The 14,843-nt window shown below is 34.2% G+C and overlaps 1 protein-coding gene and 1 long non-coding RNA gene across 5 annotated transcripts in view; one reads left to right on the plus strand and one right to left on the minus strand.

Moving 5' to 3' along the window:
• Positions 1–14,843, plus strand: part of LOC127180920 (VPS10 domain-containing receptor SorCS1) — a 204,307-nt gene that overhangs the window by 104,599 nt on the left and 84,865 nt on the right. Inside the window, exon 1 of one of the 4 annotated variants that reach the window (XM_051135567.1) lies at positions 14,378–14,592. The exons of the other annotated variants lie outside the window; for them this stretch is intronic. The gene's annotated coding sequence lies outside the window, so the exon portion shown is untranslated. Of the gene's footprint in view, positions 1–14,377; positions 14,593–14,843 lie in introns of those variants that run through there. 4 annotated transcript variants of the gene reach the window in all.
• On the minus strand, positions 5,192–6,853 carry LOC127181111 (uncharacterized). The gene is made up of 4 exons (XR_007829733.1): positions 6,768–6,853; positions 5,813–5,903; positions 5,550–5,643; positions 5,192–5,274 (listed from the first exon to the last, which is right to left on the minus strand). It is a non-coding gene; the product is annotated as an uncharacterized LOC127181111 (long non-coding RNA).

Raw genomic sequence — 14,843 nt, forward strand, 5'->3', positions numbered from 1 at the left:
CAACCAGATGGTTTCGGATCCCATTTGCTTCTATGATAAGGACAAAAAATACTGTGGAAGTCAATGGGACTCAAAACTATTAAAGCCCGTTTACACCAGTGAATAAAAAAAAAATAAAAACAGGAGATGTAGGTGAAAAAAGGTGTTTGTATCTTGCAATTCTGACATCATTTTTTTTTAGACGTATGATATATAAACTCACAATTCTGACTTTTTTATATATATCTCACATTTGTGACTTTAGGACGCACAATTGCGAGATATCAAGTCAGAATTGTGAGATATAAACTAGCAATTATAAGAAAATATCAGTCTTTTTTCCCCATTAGAACTGAACTTTATGACTCAGAATTGCAAGTTTTTTACAGTTCTGAGAAATAAAGTCAGAATTGCAAGGTACAAACACATTCTGAGAAAAAAAAAAGTGAGTTAATATCTCACGATTCTAACTTTATTTCCCGCAATTCTGACATTAGCTTGCAACTGTGAGTTTATATCCTGCAATTCTGACTTTATATCTCACAATTCTTAACAAAAAACTTGCAATTCTGGGAAAAAAGTCAGAATTACAAGATGTAACCTTGCAATTGCAAAAGAAAGTCAGAATGGTGAGACTGATATCTTTTTATTCAGTGGCGGAAATGGGCTTCGATACAAAACTAATGTACATTCTTCAAAATATCATCTTTTGTGAAAATTCTGTTATCATTATCATTTAGTAAGTTTTGAACTTTAATTTTTGGGTGAGCTATTTTTTAACTTCCACTAATCTAAAACTCTACTACCAACAAACAAATTGTGAAACTGGCTTCAGATCACCAAATCTGGCAGCTTCTACCAGCAGCAGATTGGAGTGGAGATGCTCAGCAGACTGTGTAGCCCTTTAGCTTGGAAAGATGGAGCTTCCATCGGAAATGCAATGGCCAAACACTGTGTAATATAGCAGGACAGGAAAAGATCCAGCTGAGCTCATAAAGATCTCAAGCAAAAAAATATAAAAATCTGATATGTTCAGCAATCCCTTACTCTCAGACAATGCTTTGCTGTTGACCCAGCATTTCAGTAATGAAGTTAGTGACCCTGCATAAAATATGCTGGTAACCAGAGGGTTATTAATCAAATGGCAGTATGGAGTGTAGTTACCTACCCAATCATTTTAGATGAACGGGAAATGCTAATTAGATTTCTAGATGATCTCTGTCCTTTGTGTGAGTCTGTGTGTGAGCGTGTGCTCTGCAGTTAATCATGTGAGAGTTCACCTATATATCTCATAATGAAAAAAATTGGTTATTTTTCAATGTAGGGAAATTATATTTGATCAAACATAAATAGTTTGTGTGATTTTTAAACAGATCTGTGAATTGCACCACCTTTTAAATATTCTGAGCAAAATTCTGATGCGCATTCATTATACGAGTTATCATGCAAGTCTACAGTATCTATGTATAAGTACTGTACAGTGCAGTATACTGTAAGTGTAAAAGTGTCTCATGGGAGTTATCAGGTCTAATGGATGGTAGTATAATAACCAAGGCCATATTACAGGCCAGGTGCATCCTATCGCGTTCCCTCAAGATATTGCATATTTCAAGACAATTATTTCCCCCTCACCCAGGTAGATAAATTTAGGAGTGCGTTAATGAATGTAGTCAAATGCCTTCCGTGGCAGATAATTAAATTTTCATGGGAAGTTATAAAGTACCAAGACACTTCCTATACTGTAGATACTGTAAGCAATTTTTGGAGTAGTATAGTATATGTAATGTAGAGTGAAACACTGGAAGCATATGGTCAGCAAAGAAAATGCTATTTCTAAAACCAGACACCAGGAGTCTTTGTGTAATCATTAAGTATTATTATTAAAAAAGAAAAAAGTACCACTTTAAACACTTACAAAACCAAAACAGACAAAAAAATAAATAAATAAAATCTCCTGCAAGTACTTAATTTGTGATGCTGGCTTTGAACAGAGTTTTAGTGCGATAGCTGCCCTTATTGAGGTGCTGGTTATTAAATGTAATTTTGAGTCTGAAAGAAGGTTTGATTAATGCTCATAGACACAAATTATACTGCCTTGTGTACTTACGCCTCAGTAGTTTTCAGTCTGCGCCGGTGAGTGGAAAAAAGAGGAAATAACAAGATTATTAACCTTTTATTGCTTTGCTGCAAATTTTCTTCATTTCTTTAGAAAAATTGCATTGTAAAATAACCTAAAAAATTTGCTTTGTGTGGTAACCGACTGGTTTTATTCAAGTCAAAATATTCATTCACCAATGAAAGGCATTTAAAGACATTATAAGTTCAGTACAAGCTTAAGATCAGTCTACAGCATTTGCAGCATAATGTTGATTGCAATCAATCAATCAATTAATTAATAAAAAAAAATCAAAGTTACACTGTTGCTACAATGCTATACTGTAATTACAGCCCAGTGGAAGTGAATGGGGCCAATTTTTGGAGGAAAAAAGGCACATTAATTCTTCTGTTAAAACTTGTGTATTATTTGAGCTGTAAAGCTGTTTAAATCATTTTTGCTTGTTTTAGGGTTTTAGGCATTATGTGAAAGACGTCATTATGTGACGTCCTGTAGTGAAATCATAATCATGTTTATAACTGTGAGTACTCTGCGAATCTAATCCTTCAGTTAAGCATTGTTAACTGCCCTTCAGCAATAAATACTCATCTCCACTTGAAATATCCTGCTGTTCCTAGCGTTTTGATGCATTATGAGCTTGTACATCTTTGATGAGCTGATCATGCCCATTAACCACGTTTTAGCATATTCTTGTCATAACAGCAAGTTTGTCCTTGCTCTCTTAATATAAAAGTTGCTTATACTCTATAACATCCTGAATACAAAGCCACCCATATTTGGAAGAAAATGATCATATTATCATATCAACATAAATTGCTCATTAGTCATCATCCCAATGCTGTTTAACTCTCTGCTGATCACAAAAATTGAGTTAAATATTCCTTATGGACCTAACAATACTGTTTAACCTCCATTGTTGGGGAAAGTTACTTTTAAAAGTAATGCATTACAGTGTTGTGTTACTCCATAAAAAGTAACTAATTGCATTACTGCATTACTTGCATTACTTCTTGTCATCTTGGCTGGGTTTGCTTATTTGTTTTTAACATCTCAACATGGGGACTGAAGAGGTGTCAGTAAATGAATGGGAAAACAAAGTAACTTGCGTTACTCAGATATTTTCTTGTAAATTTAAAAGTAATGACTTACTTTACTAGTTACTTGAACAAAGTAATCTAATTATGTAATTTCATTACTTGCAATGTGTTACCCCCCAAAAACCCAGGCCTTATCTACACAGTAAATTTGCCCGAGTAAAATTTACTCAAATTGAAGAAAATTTTACTCTGTGCCAGATAACATTTGGTCCCTCTCTGAAAAGAGTAAAAGTTACTCTTTTGATAGAGTTGTTTTTCCAGAGTTAATTTTGCTCAATTTGGTGTTAATATTTTACTCTCTCCTGTTACATTTGACTCTATTTAGTGTTTTTTGAAATTAACTCTTGTACTATTTTACTCAGTTCAGAGGTACAAGAAATTTACTCTGCTACTTTTTAACTCTGTTCAGAAGAAAGTCAAATTTACTCTGCCAAAATTTACATCTCTTCCAGAGTTGTTTTTTATCAATTATGAGTGAACTTTAAAGACTAAATAACTCTATCCAGAGTTAATCTTTTAAATTACATCATTCATATTCTATCCTCAAAAACCCCTAAAAATAGAAATGAAAAACTTGCTTTTCAATCTGAAAAAAAAAGAGTCTACAACAAACTGTATACTCGTGTCTCACAATTTTATTTTTTTCAATCTCCTATTTAAATAATACACTTACATTTACAATATTACACTTGTGATCATGATCATTTGGTGGTTTCTGCATCTATATCATAGACAGTGTTTTGCAGAAAGCTATACACAATGGACAGGTCTTACAGAGTAGAGCATATTGGACAATTACAATAAAACAAGACTGGACCCTACTTCTCATCAGCCCAACAACAAGTAGATACAGCTGGAGACTCTCTCAAAAGCCATCCAACTGCCCTTGGATACTGGTAACAGTCTGTAAAAGAATGAAAACACATTATTGCCAATGTGACTTAAAAGTTAGTCAATATACAGCATGAATAAAGAAACAAATGAATAAAGATGTCTGTCTTCCACCAAAGTTTATGTTTTACATAATTCCAACAGATTGTTACTAAATATGTGAAGTAGAAAATAGCAGCACAAGAACAATAATTTAGAGGACAGGTGATTAAAAAGATTTCTCCCAAAAATGAAAATTCTGTTATTAATTAATTACTCTCATGTTGTTCCAAACCTGTAAGACCTTTGTTCATCTTCGCAACACAAATTAAGATATTTTTCAAGAAATCTAAGAGCTTTCTGACCCTGCATATACAGCAAGGGTACTGCCACATTCAAGGCCCAGAAATGTAGTAAGAACATTGTTAAAATAGTCCATGTGACACTGATTCTACCATAATTTTATAAAGCTACAAGAATACTTTTTGTGCACAATAAAACCAAAATAACTACTTTATTCAACAGTTCTTCTCCCCCAAGTCACTGTCCTCCACCATTAAAGACAGTATCATGATGCATGCGCATGCTTTGTAAACAAACACAGCGCATGTGTGTTCCTGTGTCAGCAGCATCACACGTATGCATCAGGGTACTCTCGATTATGGCGGAGGATGGTGACTTGAAAGAGAAGAATTGTTGAATAATTATATTATTTTTCTTTGTGCACAAAAAGTATTCTCGTAGCATTGTAAATTGTTGTAGAAACACTGATGTCACATGGATTATTTTAACAATGTCCTTGCTAAGTTTCTGGCCTTGATCGTGGTAGGACTCTTGACTCTGTCTATGAAGCTCAAAGATCTCTCAAATTTTTTCAAAATTATCTTCATTTGTGTTCCGAAGATGAAAACAAAGGTTTTACAGGTTTGAAACAACATGAGGGTGAGTAATAAATGACAGAATTTTCATTTTGGGGTGAACTATCCCTTTAAGAGCCTTTCTGAGAAATAAGCACGTTCAAGATCATACAGTATTACAATATTATCAACTAGTGTCATTTGATATGCTTCATTAGTAGCTTCACCTTGATGAATTTCACAAGACGATCACGTTTGCCTAGCTGAGATCTTTCCTGGTCTTACGTGGCGGCGACTTGAGAGGGTGGCAAAAGGTGAACCAGCATCAAAATGGAAGACAATTTGCTGTTCCAACCTGGAGATACAGAAACAAAATAAAAATTTATTTTAGGTTTTTAGTTTTTCATCACAACCAAGTCTTGATGACTACATATGTGTGGATGAACTGAGCTGAAACCTCTACAAGTATTGAAATGAAGTCATAAACTTATACATTATTTTTTTTATTCAGAGTCCTAAATGAAGACAATTTCTAACTGTAAATCTGCAACTCCTGTACTAGGCCCTTGCGAAAATATCAGGGTAGAAGTGTTGGAAAATAAATTGAAAATATTTGCAACAGCTACTTACATAACGAAACTTGCTCCTGGGGTCAACCAAGCATAGGAATAGGGAGATGATTCTCTTCGCAGATTCTTCCTTTAAACTACAGGAAGGGCTTTTTCTACACACACACAAACATAAACCAATAACATCATAAACATCAATTAACAAAGTACAGTATAAACAGCCTACCCATGTTCATTTGTCAAATGTGCTACCACGATTTTTACCATTTCACCATTATTAATGAAAAGTATTAAAGATATTAAAAATGTTAAAGTTTCTCTTACCACGTTCCCAAAACATTTGAAATGTAAAAGGTTTTGAAGAAAAAAATATATTTCTTTGAACTTCATTCTGAGAATGTTGTTGGTTTACATCCTGAAGAAACCAAAAAGACAAAGTTACAAAGTTAAACACAAGGCAATAACACTCAGTCAGATGATGAAAAAACATTCATTAGTGCACTACACAACATGAGTTATCTTTGTTCACTAATATGTTTTTAATTTGTAATAATTGCTTGGTTTATATCTTTAATGTATATGGCCTAATTGTAGGCTAATATTAACATTGCACTGTTGTATGTCCCATTTCCAACGTTTTTTCCCTCTTTCTCTGTCACTGAGGTGGAGCGTTTATGAAATATTGTTCTTATAAATTCTTCCCATTATTTCCGTAATGAAAGTTTACATATTAAAATGCTTGCAAACTACAATGAAGTGCAAAACTTATTGTACGTGTTCCGCAGTGGTCAAAAAGGATTCAATCGAATTGTATTTTGAATTGAAACACTGACATTCTGCAATAAAATCACCGACTAGCCCTCGTAAATGTTAAAAATACCTTTCGTTCTCATGAGAAACAGTTAACTTACTGTCTAAATAGGACTAATCCACATCAAAATGGCCTTCAACAATCCAGTTAAGGCTAACGTTAATTTAACTCTTTTCCGAGTCAAGTACATGTGGTGCACAACTCGAGCCTATCGTCACAACAGTTTAGTGGAGAAACATTGATAGGCAGCTAATGTTAGCTAATTTCAATTAACGTTCAAAATAAATGTTCAAAATATATATGTTAGCTATTTGATTTCAAACTTTGCCTAACATTAACTAGTTTTCAAGCTGACAGGAGAAGGCAAGCGATCTCTTAAACATTCAAAACACATGGCAAAACGATCCGAGCTCAAAGCAAAGGCGAATATAATTAAAATAAACAGTAAGACTTTGAAACTTTACTTACTTTACCATCCAGCAGAAGCGTGCCGTCTTCTAAACCCAAAGCAGCAGCAGTCGATGGCCGTGATTAACAGTAATGGCGGATCAACGAAAGGATGAGAGTAAATTGGGGAGGAGTCACAGTTACTCTGTAATTTTGCTCCCACTCTACGGATAAATTTTACTCTGTACACTCAAAATAGAGCAAAAACAACTATTTTTGAGGAAAAAAAAATTAACTCTGGAAAAACTACTCCGCCATTTTTCCTGTGTACAAGGAAGTATTCATACCCCTTCATTTTTTCACGTTTTGCTATGTTGCTGCCAAAGCAAAGACAGGATTGTCACAACTGTGTAAATTTATAAAAGAACAAAACTGAAATAAGTATATTGCATAAGTGTTCATACCCCTAACTCAGTACTTAGCTGAAGCACCTTTTCAGCCTCAAGTCTTTTTGGGTATGATGAGACAAGTTTTGCACATCTGCATTTGGCAATTAATTGCCTTTCTTCTCCTCACCTTTTCACCTCTCAAGCTCTGTCAGGTTGGATGGGGGCAGACACACATTTTCAGGTTTCTCCAGAAATATTTGATTGTGTTCAAGCCCAGGCTGTGTCTTGTCCACTCAAGGACATTCACAGCATTGTCTATAAGCCACTCTTGCTGTGTGCTTAGGGTCGTTGTCCTATTGGAAGGTGAACCTTCTGCCCAGTCTGAGGTTCTGAAAGCTTTGGACTGGGTTTTCATTAAGGCTACCTCTATATTTGGTGAATTGGTGACTTTTCTTCTACTCTGACGAGTCTCTCTGTCCCTGCTGCTGAAAAACAGCCCCACAGCATGAGGCTGCTACCAGCACACTTTACTTTTGGGATGGTACTCTGCAGGTTTGAGCAGTGAATGGTTTCCTTCAAACATGATGCTTGGAATTGAGGTTCATCAGACCAGAGAATCTTACAAAAAAGTACAAAAAAAGTATTCTCATCGCTTCATAAAATTCAGATTGAACCACTGATTGCAGATGGACTATTTTGACAATGTCTTAAATACTTTTCTGGGTCTTGATTAATGACAATATTTTCATTTTGGGTTGAAGTAACCCTTTAAGAGTAATGGAGAGTACATGCTTGTGTGAACCTTCAATGCAGCAGATTTTTTTCTGAACTCTTGCCCAGATGTGTGGCTTGATGCAATCCTGTTTCTGAGCTCTATGGGCAGTTTTTTTTAACCTCAGGGTTTGGTTTTTGCTCTGATATTAGACCTTATATTAAGACGTGTGTGTCTTTCCAAATCATACCCATTCAACTGAATTTGCCACAGGTTAACTCCACTTGAAGTGTTAGTAACATCTACAAGCAAATTCAACTTACTCAGAAAAGGGTATGAATACTTATGCAATGGAATAATTTAAGTTTTTTAATTGTAATACATTTGCAAAGATGTTAAAAGCTGTTTTTTGCTTTGCCATTATGGGGTATGAATACTTTCGCAAGGCACTGTAGCAACTTGATTCACCCTAAAGAATGACAACTCCACTGGTATTGTCACATGCAATTAAAGCTTGTGAAATAATGCATTCAAATAAATTACATATGTATTGATGCTAACAGCATTGGCTTATATTAGACGTTAACTAAATAGTAAAACAAATCCTCTTTAAAGCTGCATGCTTTTAATGTATTAATTAAAAATCTCAGAGCAGTGAGAGCAGAACTCTAAATGGTCCAAGGTTAAACTTTGATGAGGGGAAAAACACTGTTGCACTGTAATACAGCTGCAGGCTAAAATTTTGAAGGAGAAGAGGGCGAAAACAATGTACTACGAGCTTGTTATAAAAAGACGACGTTTCGAGTGTTTTGAAAGATGTAGGAATAGCACTGCAGTTCTCTGGCGTTATCAAACTGCAAGTCAAATGAGGTTTGTAAAACTTTAACATCCAAACATCATTTTTATTTTTACGGTTGTACGTTTGATTGCACACTTTTAAAGTGGTAGTAGATATTTTGATTCTCTGATGTACGTGTCTTTGCGTCATTTGTGTGCGAGTTGGCGAGACGTTGCTCTTCTAAAATAGATTTGAAATGGCAGTTCTACCCCGAAAAAACATGTTGAAAAAATGTCAGGTCTCAACCGAACACAAGTTTCACATTAGCACACAGATGAACGTATAAATATTTTATAAAACTCACCACATCTTCACCGCAGCCTATTTTCAAATGCTGTCAATATTCAACATTTCATATAGCAGTAAATGTAAACAACCGGTTGTTGGATATCTTTCCTTCTCTCTCTTTCTTAATCACACCGTGTGTATGTATGAGTGTAGACACCGCTCGTCTAAAACAACCGCACGAAAAGTGCTTTTCATTTCAATAACAGCTTTCAATGGGATCTTTCTGAACTGTAATGAGGCGACCGGCTGTTTCTGGGCTTTTGAAGGTCGTCACATTATTCTGGCACAAAAATGCCTCAGTTCTTGCAACTGACAGTAAAAACACTTAGAATAGCATAATCACGGCAACTCGTCTGATTGATTTCAGATCTCTCAGAATAGTCACAAAACTACTTTAGGTACTTGGGACTTTAGCATTTTAGTTTAACTATCTTGCTATTTATCATCCTTAAGTGATCTCAGGGTCATGGCCTGAGCTCGATTTCTGGTCAGGACACGTGGTCGGTGGTTTTATGGTATGGCTAAAGCATAGGAGTTGAGCCCTTGAGCAAGACACTTAACCCCAGGTTACTCCAGAGTGGCTGATTGTGTCAACATTCTCCATTGCGTCACAATCTATAGAGCGAAAGATCAACTACGCCATTACCTCCAGTGGAGCATCGCCTGTAGTTCTGTGAATCACCAAGCTTTGGATGTACAGGCAGGGATTACTAGATATATTGTAATTTTTACAATGACAAGTTCAGATTTGCATCAAAGTTTGGGTTTGGATAATTAACTATTGTAGTTTAATTCAAAACTACACTGAAAAACAAATAAATAGTGCAGAAACTGTTTTTAATCAGAAATTTCTAGTACATTTCACAAATAATTAAAATGAAAGTAACGTATTAAATTAAACATGACATTTTGATGTAGAATGAACGAAATAGCCTTTTGCCAGGACATTATCCATTCATTTTATGGACATTTCCATTAATTCTAAAACTCAATGCAATGCAGTCCAAAAAAAAAAAAAAAATAAATAAATAAATAAATAAATAAAAAAAAATCAGAAAATGACATCATATTAATACAGTACATTGTGTACTTTGCTAAATGTACAATATGAACATATTGATAGAATCTAAACTGTAAAAGTTGCATATGCACAGCTATAAAACCATATAAATATTTTAAAAAATCATATATATTATATTATATTTATTTTATAAATGGTTATTTGCATAGATACAGCTGTATTATAAAAGCCTGTTTCGGCCACTGAAAAAAATAAAAATAAAAAGATTATTGAAACTCTTTTTGAAAAGGTTATTGAAACTTTTTTTTTTTTCAAAATTGTGTGATATAAACTCGCAGTTCTGACTTTTTTTTTCTCAGAATCATTAGATATAAACTCGCAGTTATGTTATAAAGTCAGAATCGCAAGATATAAACTCTATTCTAACTTTATTTCTCAGATTTGCGATTGCTATATCTCACAGTTCTGACTTTATAACTTGCAATTGTGAGTTTATATCTCAATTTGCAGAAAAAAAGTCAGAAATGTGAGATTTAAACTCGTAATTCTGAAAAAAAAGTCTGCATTTTGACTTTATTTCTCAGAATTGAGACTTGATTTCACAGAAGTATGACTTTATTTCTCAGAATTGTTGTTATATCTCACAGTTCTGACTTTATAACTCACAATTGTGAATTTATATCTCACAATTCTGAAAAATAAGTCAGACTTGTGAGTTTGTATTATGAAATTAAGAGAAAAAAAAGATTTTTTTTTTTTTTAAGTTGCAGCTGTCCCAGAACAAACTAAAAATGATAAAGTGTTTCAGTAATGATTAAATGATGTTCAGTCATTAAATTATAGTGTTGCCCTTGAATGTATTTAATTAACCGCAGGTAATAAATACAATTAAATCAAGCTATTCAATATATTAACCTGAAAGGATTCTCAATAAGGTTCCATTGGTAAATATTAGTTAACTACATTAGTTAACATGAACTTCTAAGACATTTATTATTCTAAATATTCATATCAACATACTAAAAATACTAATACATGATGAAATGATGAAAATATTATAAAATTCTGTTTTTATTAACTATTATTAACTACTAAGATTAATAAATGCTCGAACAAATGTGTTGCTCATTGTCGACGTTAATGCATTATCTAATGTTAAGCAATGCAAAGTCTTTGCAAAGTCTGAATAAGAATTATTAAAATTTCCAAGGACATCCTGATAGAGTTTTGTGAACCCATGTTTAACAAGTTTTTTTTTTTTTTTTTTATTTGTACAATGTACAGTGTAAATGCACGCTTTGCTACATAGCAAACTTATCATTGTGCAGTGCAACAAAGTGTTGCATTGAAACTTGCAAAAGGTCCTTGAGTGTGCTGTAAGTTGCTTATATAAAAGAGCTGTTTTTAAATTACTGTTTCTATTCTGTTTACAATGCTGAGAACCTTAATTTCATCTCTGTGGATTTTCCAGAGTCTAGAAAATGACATATATTTAGTTAATAACCGAGAAATGCTACATATAGCACCAGAGCAGCAAAGCTGTATCCTATGAAATGACTCTGTTTATGTAGATGTCAGGAAAGTGTCTGTTGTTCCCCTAACAGTCAACAGAGGGCATCCTCTCTGGAATTCCCTGTTTATCTGAAGCTTGTTACCATAGTTACCACACACCTGTGTTGCATTTAGAACTCATTAGTCAACCGTTAAATGCTCCCTTTGTTTCAACGGTCATTTGTGAAGTCTTATTTGTAGGATTAATGTGATCCTGACCAGCTGTCTTTGTGTATTCTATTTAATGCTCCTGTTATTGAACATTGTTATGTTGACCTAGTCGGTCTCTTGGATTTTATTCTCATTTTGTTGCACCGATGTACTGCCTTATTCTTGATCCAATGACAAACATTAAAAGAGACAAAGCAAAAAAAATCTGTTACTATTGGCCTGTGGGTTTTAGTTGGAACTGATATCTGCTGAGTTTTTAATATACGGAGCTCAGAACATTGAAAGTCGAAAATGAAAAGTCAGTTAGCAAGGTCTCATTAGCATTAAAACTTCACGTTGAGCGATGACAGATTCCCAAGATAAAACTCTTTGTGTGTTTTTCCTCAGCTTTGACTGATGGTCTCTTTTCTTTAACTTCCCCCATACTGTACGTTTAATTAAAAGCTGACATTTTGTGTGAATACCAATGAGCATGAGGGTGACGGGCTGGCAGGGTGTCTACTTACAGAAATGACTTTTTAACTAAATCTAAATATTTGCTGATGTAAAAAGTATTAAATTCCCTATCAACAAGATTTGATAAGATATAAAATTCATTAAAGCTCATTACGTAAAACTGAAATGATAGATCCTTATTGCATTACATGGGTAAAAAAAAAAAAATGAAACTGATTACACTTGTGAATTTATTGTCTGTTAAAAAAGTTAATAAATACCTGTTCTGATATGATATATTATTTTTAAATTAATTAACTTCATTTTATTTATTAAGTCTTAATCCAACACAGTCTCATGGCAATTCGTAATTATTTTATATTTTGACAAACTGGTTGCTAAATGATGTGAATTTGTATGATCTCATTTGAACATTTTTGTATAATCAGATTGCACCCTATTATGGTTATGGGATGGAGCTGGCTCTGCATGGGTAAAAATCATGTTTTCATATAATTTACACTGAGATCAGTACATGATAGACCATTATTTTAGAGAAATAACTTGACCAAAAGCCTGAAATGTAACAGATAATTTAACATAAAATGGATGTAACAAAAGTAAAGATTATCACATAATTGTAGATGATGTTGCAGATGTTGAATAATATGCTTTAAAGGAGAAGTTCACTTCCAGAACAAAAATGTACAGATAATTTACTCACTTCCTTGTCATCTTGTCCATGTCTTTCTTTCTCCAGTCATAAAGAAATTATGTTTCTGAGGGAAACATTTCAGGATTTTTATCCATATAGTAGACTTCAATGGTGCCCTTGAGTTTGAACTTCCAAAAAGCAGTTTAAATGCAACTTCAAACAATCCCAACTGAAGAAGAAGGCTCTTATCTAGCAAAACGATTGGTTATTTTTTAAAAAAATGTATAATTGATATAGTTTTTAACCTCAAATGCTCGTCTTGTCTCTGTGATGCGCATGCATACTCTGTGTAATTCGAGTCAGTACAGTTAGGGTAAATTGAAAAACTCCCACCTCATTTTGTAAAGGGTGTTTGACCCTCCTTGCATGTTTACTTTGTGACACTGGGTTGATGCTTCTGCAATGATGTAGGATGTTTTGAAGTTGAAGGAGAAAATGAGATGAGAGTTTTTCGACATACCCTATCTGTATTGACCCGGATGACACAGAGTTCGCATGCGCATCGCAGAGCTAGACAAGGCGAGCATTTGAGGTTAAAATGTTTAAAAACTGTATGGTCGTTTTGCTAGATAAGAGCATTCTTCCTCGGCTGGGATAATTTAGAGCCATTTGAAGCTGCATTGAAACTGTATTTTGGAAGTTCAAACTCGCGGGCACCATAGAAGTCCACTATATGGAGAAAGATCCTGAAATGTTTTCCTTAAAAAAACATAATGTCTTTACAACTGAAGAAAGAAAGACATGAACATCTTGAATGAAAAGAGGGTGAGTAAATTATCTGTAAATTTTTGTTCTGGAAGTGAACTTAACCTTTAATTTGCATATTAAGTACTACTGTGCACTTCAAAATTGATATCTGTGAAATCAATTTTTTTTTAAAATAATTATATTGTGCTAAATTAGAAAAAATGCATGTTTATAGTATTGTAAAGTGCATTGGTAGTTTAAATTTATTGCATTATAAATGCTTACAATTTTAAAATCTCTATTCCCTACTCCCTTTGAAGGGCAGCTCTTAAGTAGATTAACTAGTATGTATATTAACTATATCTATACGCTCTTAAGAATATGAACTAATTGCATTTAACTAAAAGTTCTTTATTTATGAGACAATGCTTCCCTGCCAAACATGGAATTTTCCATTACTTATGAGACAAAACTTTCTCACCCAACACAGAATTTTCCAGATTTCTTTGTTTTCACTGTTATACGCTATTACGGATTTCCTGAATGAGTCTATAATGCAGTGTTGCCAAGTCTGCGGTTTTCCAGCGGAACTGGGCTACTTTTACACTGTTGCCGTGGGTAGTTTTTGATGTCCGCGGGTTGAAGCGACCCCAATAACGTCATATTTAGCCCCTGAAATGCAAATTTACCAGAGGGACCCCAACAAAAAAAAAACGTGTATTTTATCCCCCGGAATGCGTTTTTAACAGGGGACGCCCCTCGAAACGTGATTTGAGCTAGTTTTGAGTAGCAATTGGTCGGGTTCGGCGTCCCGTGTGAAAGGGCCTTTAACAATGAGCGTGGAAAAAATACGCACAGCAAACGGAGTATGTGTGAAACAGGCGTACAGTATCAAATACAAGCCAGTTTCTCTTTTGTCCATCGTCAATGAAACACCGCCTCTCGCTAAAACACTGAGAACCACCATGACATTTTGATGTTTATCATGCTTCCGTTCCGTTCCAGCGTAACCCAAGGTATATGTCGCCACATTCTCAGGTTATAAAGAATAAAGCCGCGAAAAAATAATCTTCGAAATAAAGCAGCAATATATTCTCAGGTAAGTTTTTAAAACCTTGTCTATGGACAAGCTAGCCATCACACTGCTCTGACCTTATTAGCCCGTTTGTATCCTATTATTTGATTCGCTCTTGTAGCTTATGACAAAACAGCTAACCAGTCATGATTTTGTCTTCGGAAAAGATTAGTTTATTCGCATACGTCAGAAACAACGAATCTTTTAAAAAAAACTGGCTGTTGTGTTGCGTTGAATTGTCATTCGTAAAAGTTTTACCCGCCAACTGACGATTG

This window comes from Labeo rohita, chromosome 1, assembly GCF_022985175.1.
Source record: "Labeo rohita strain BAU-BD-2019 chromosome 1, IGBB_LRoh.1.0, whole genome shotgun sequence".
NCBI classification, from domain to species: Eukaryota; Metazoa; Chordata; class Actinopteri; order Cypriniformes; family Cyprinidae; genus Labeo; species Labeo rohita.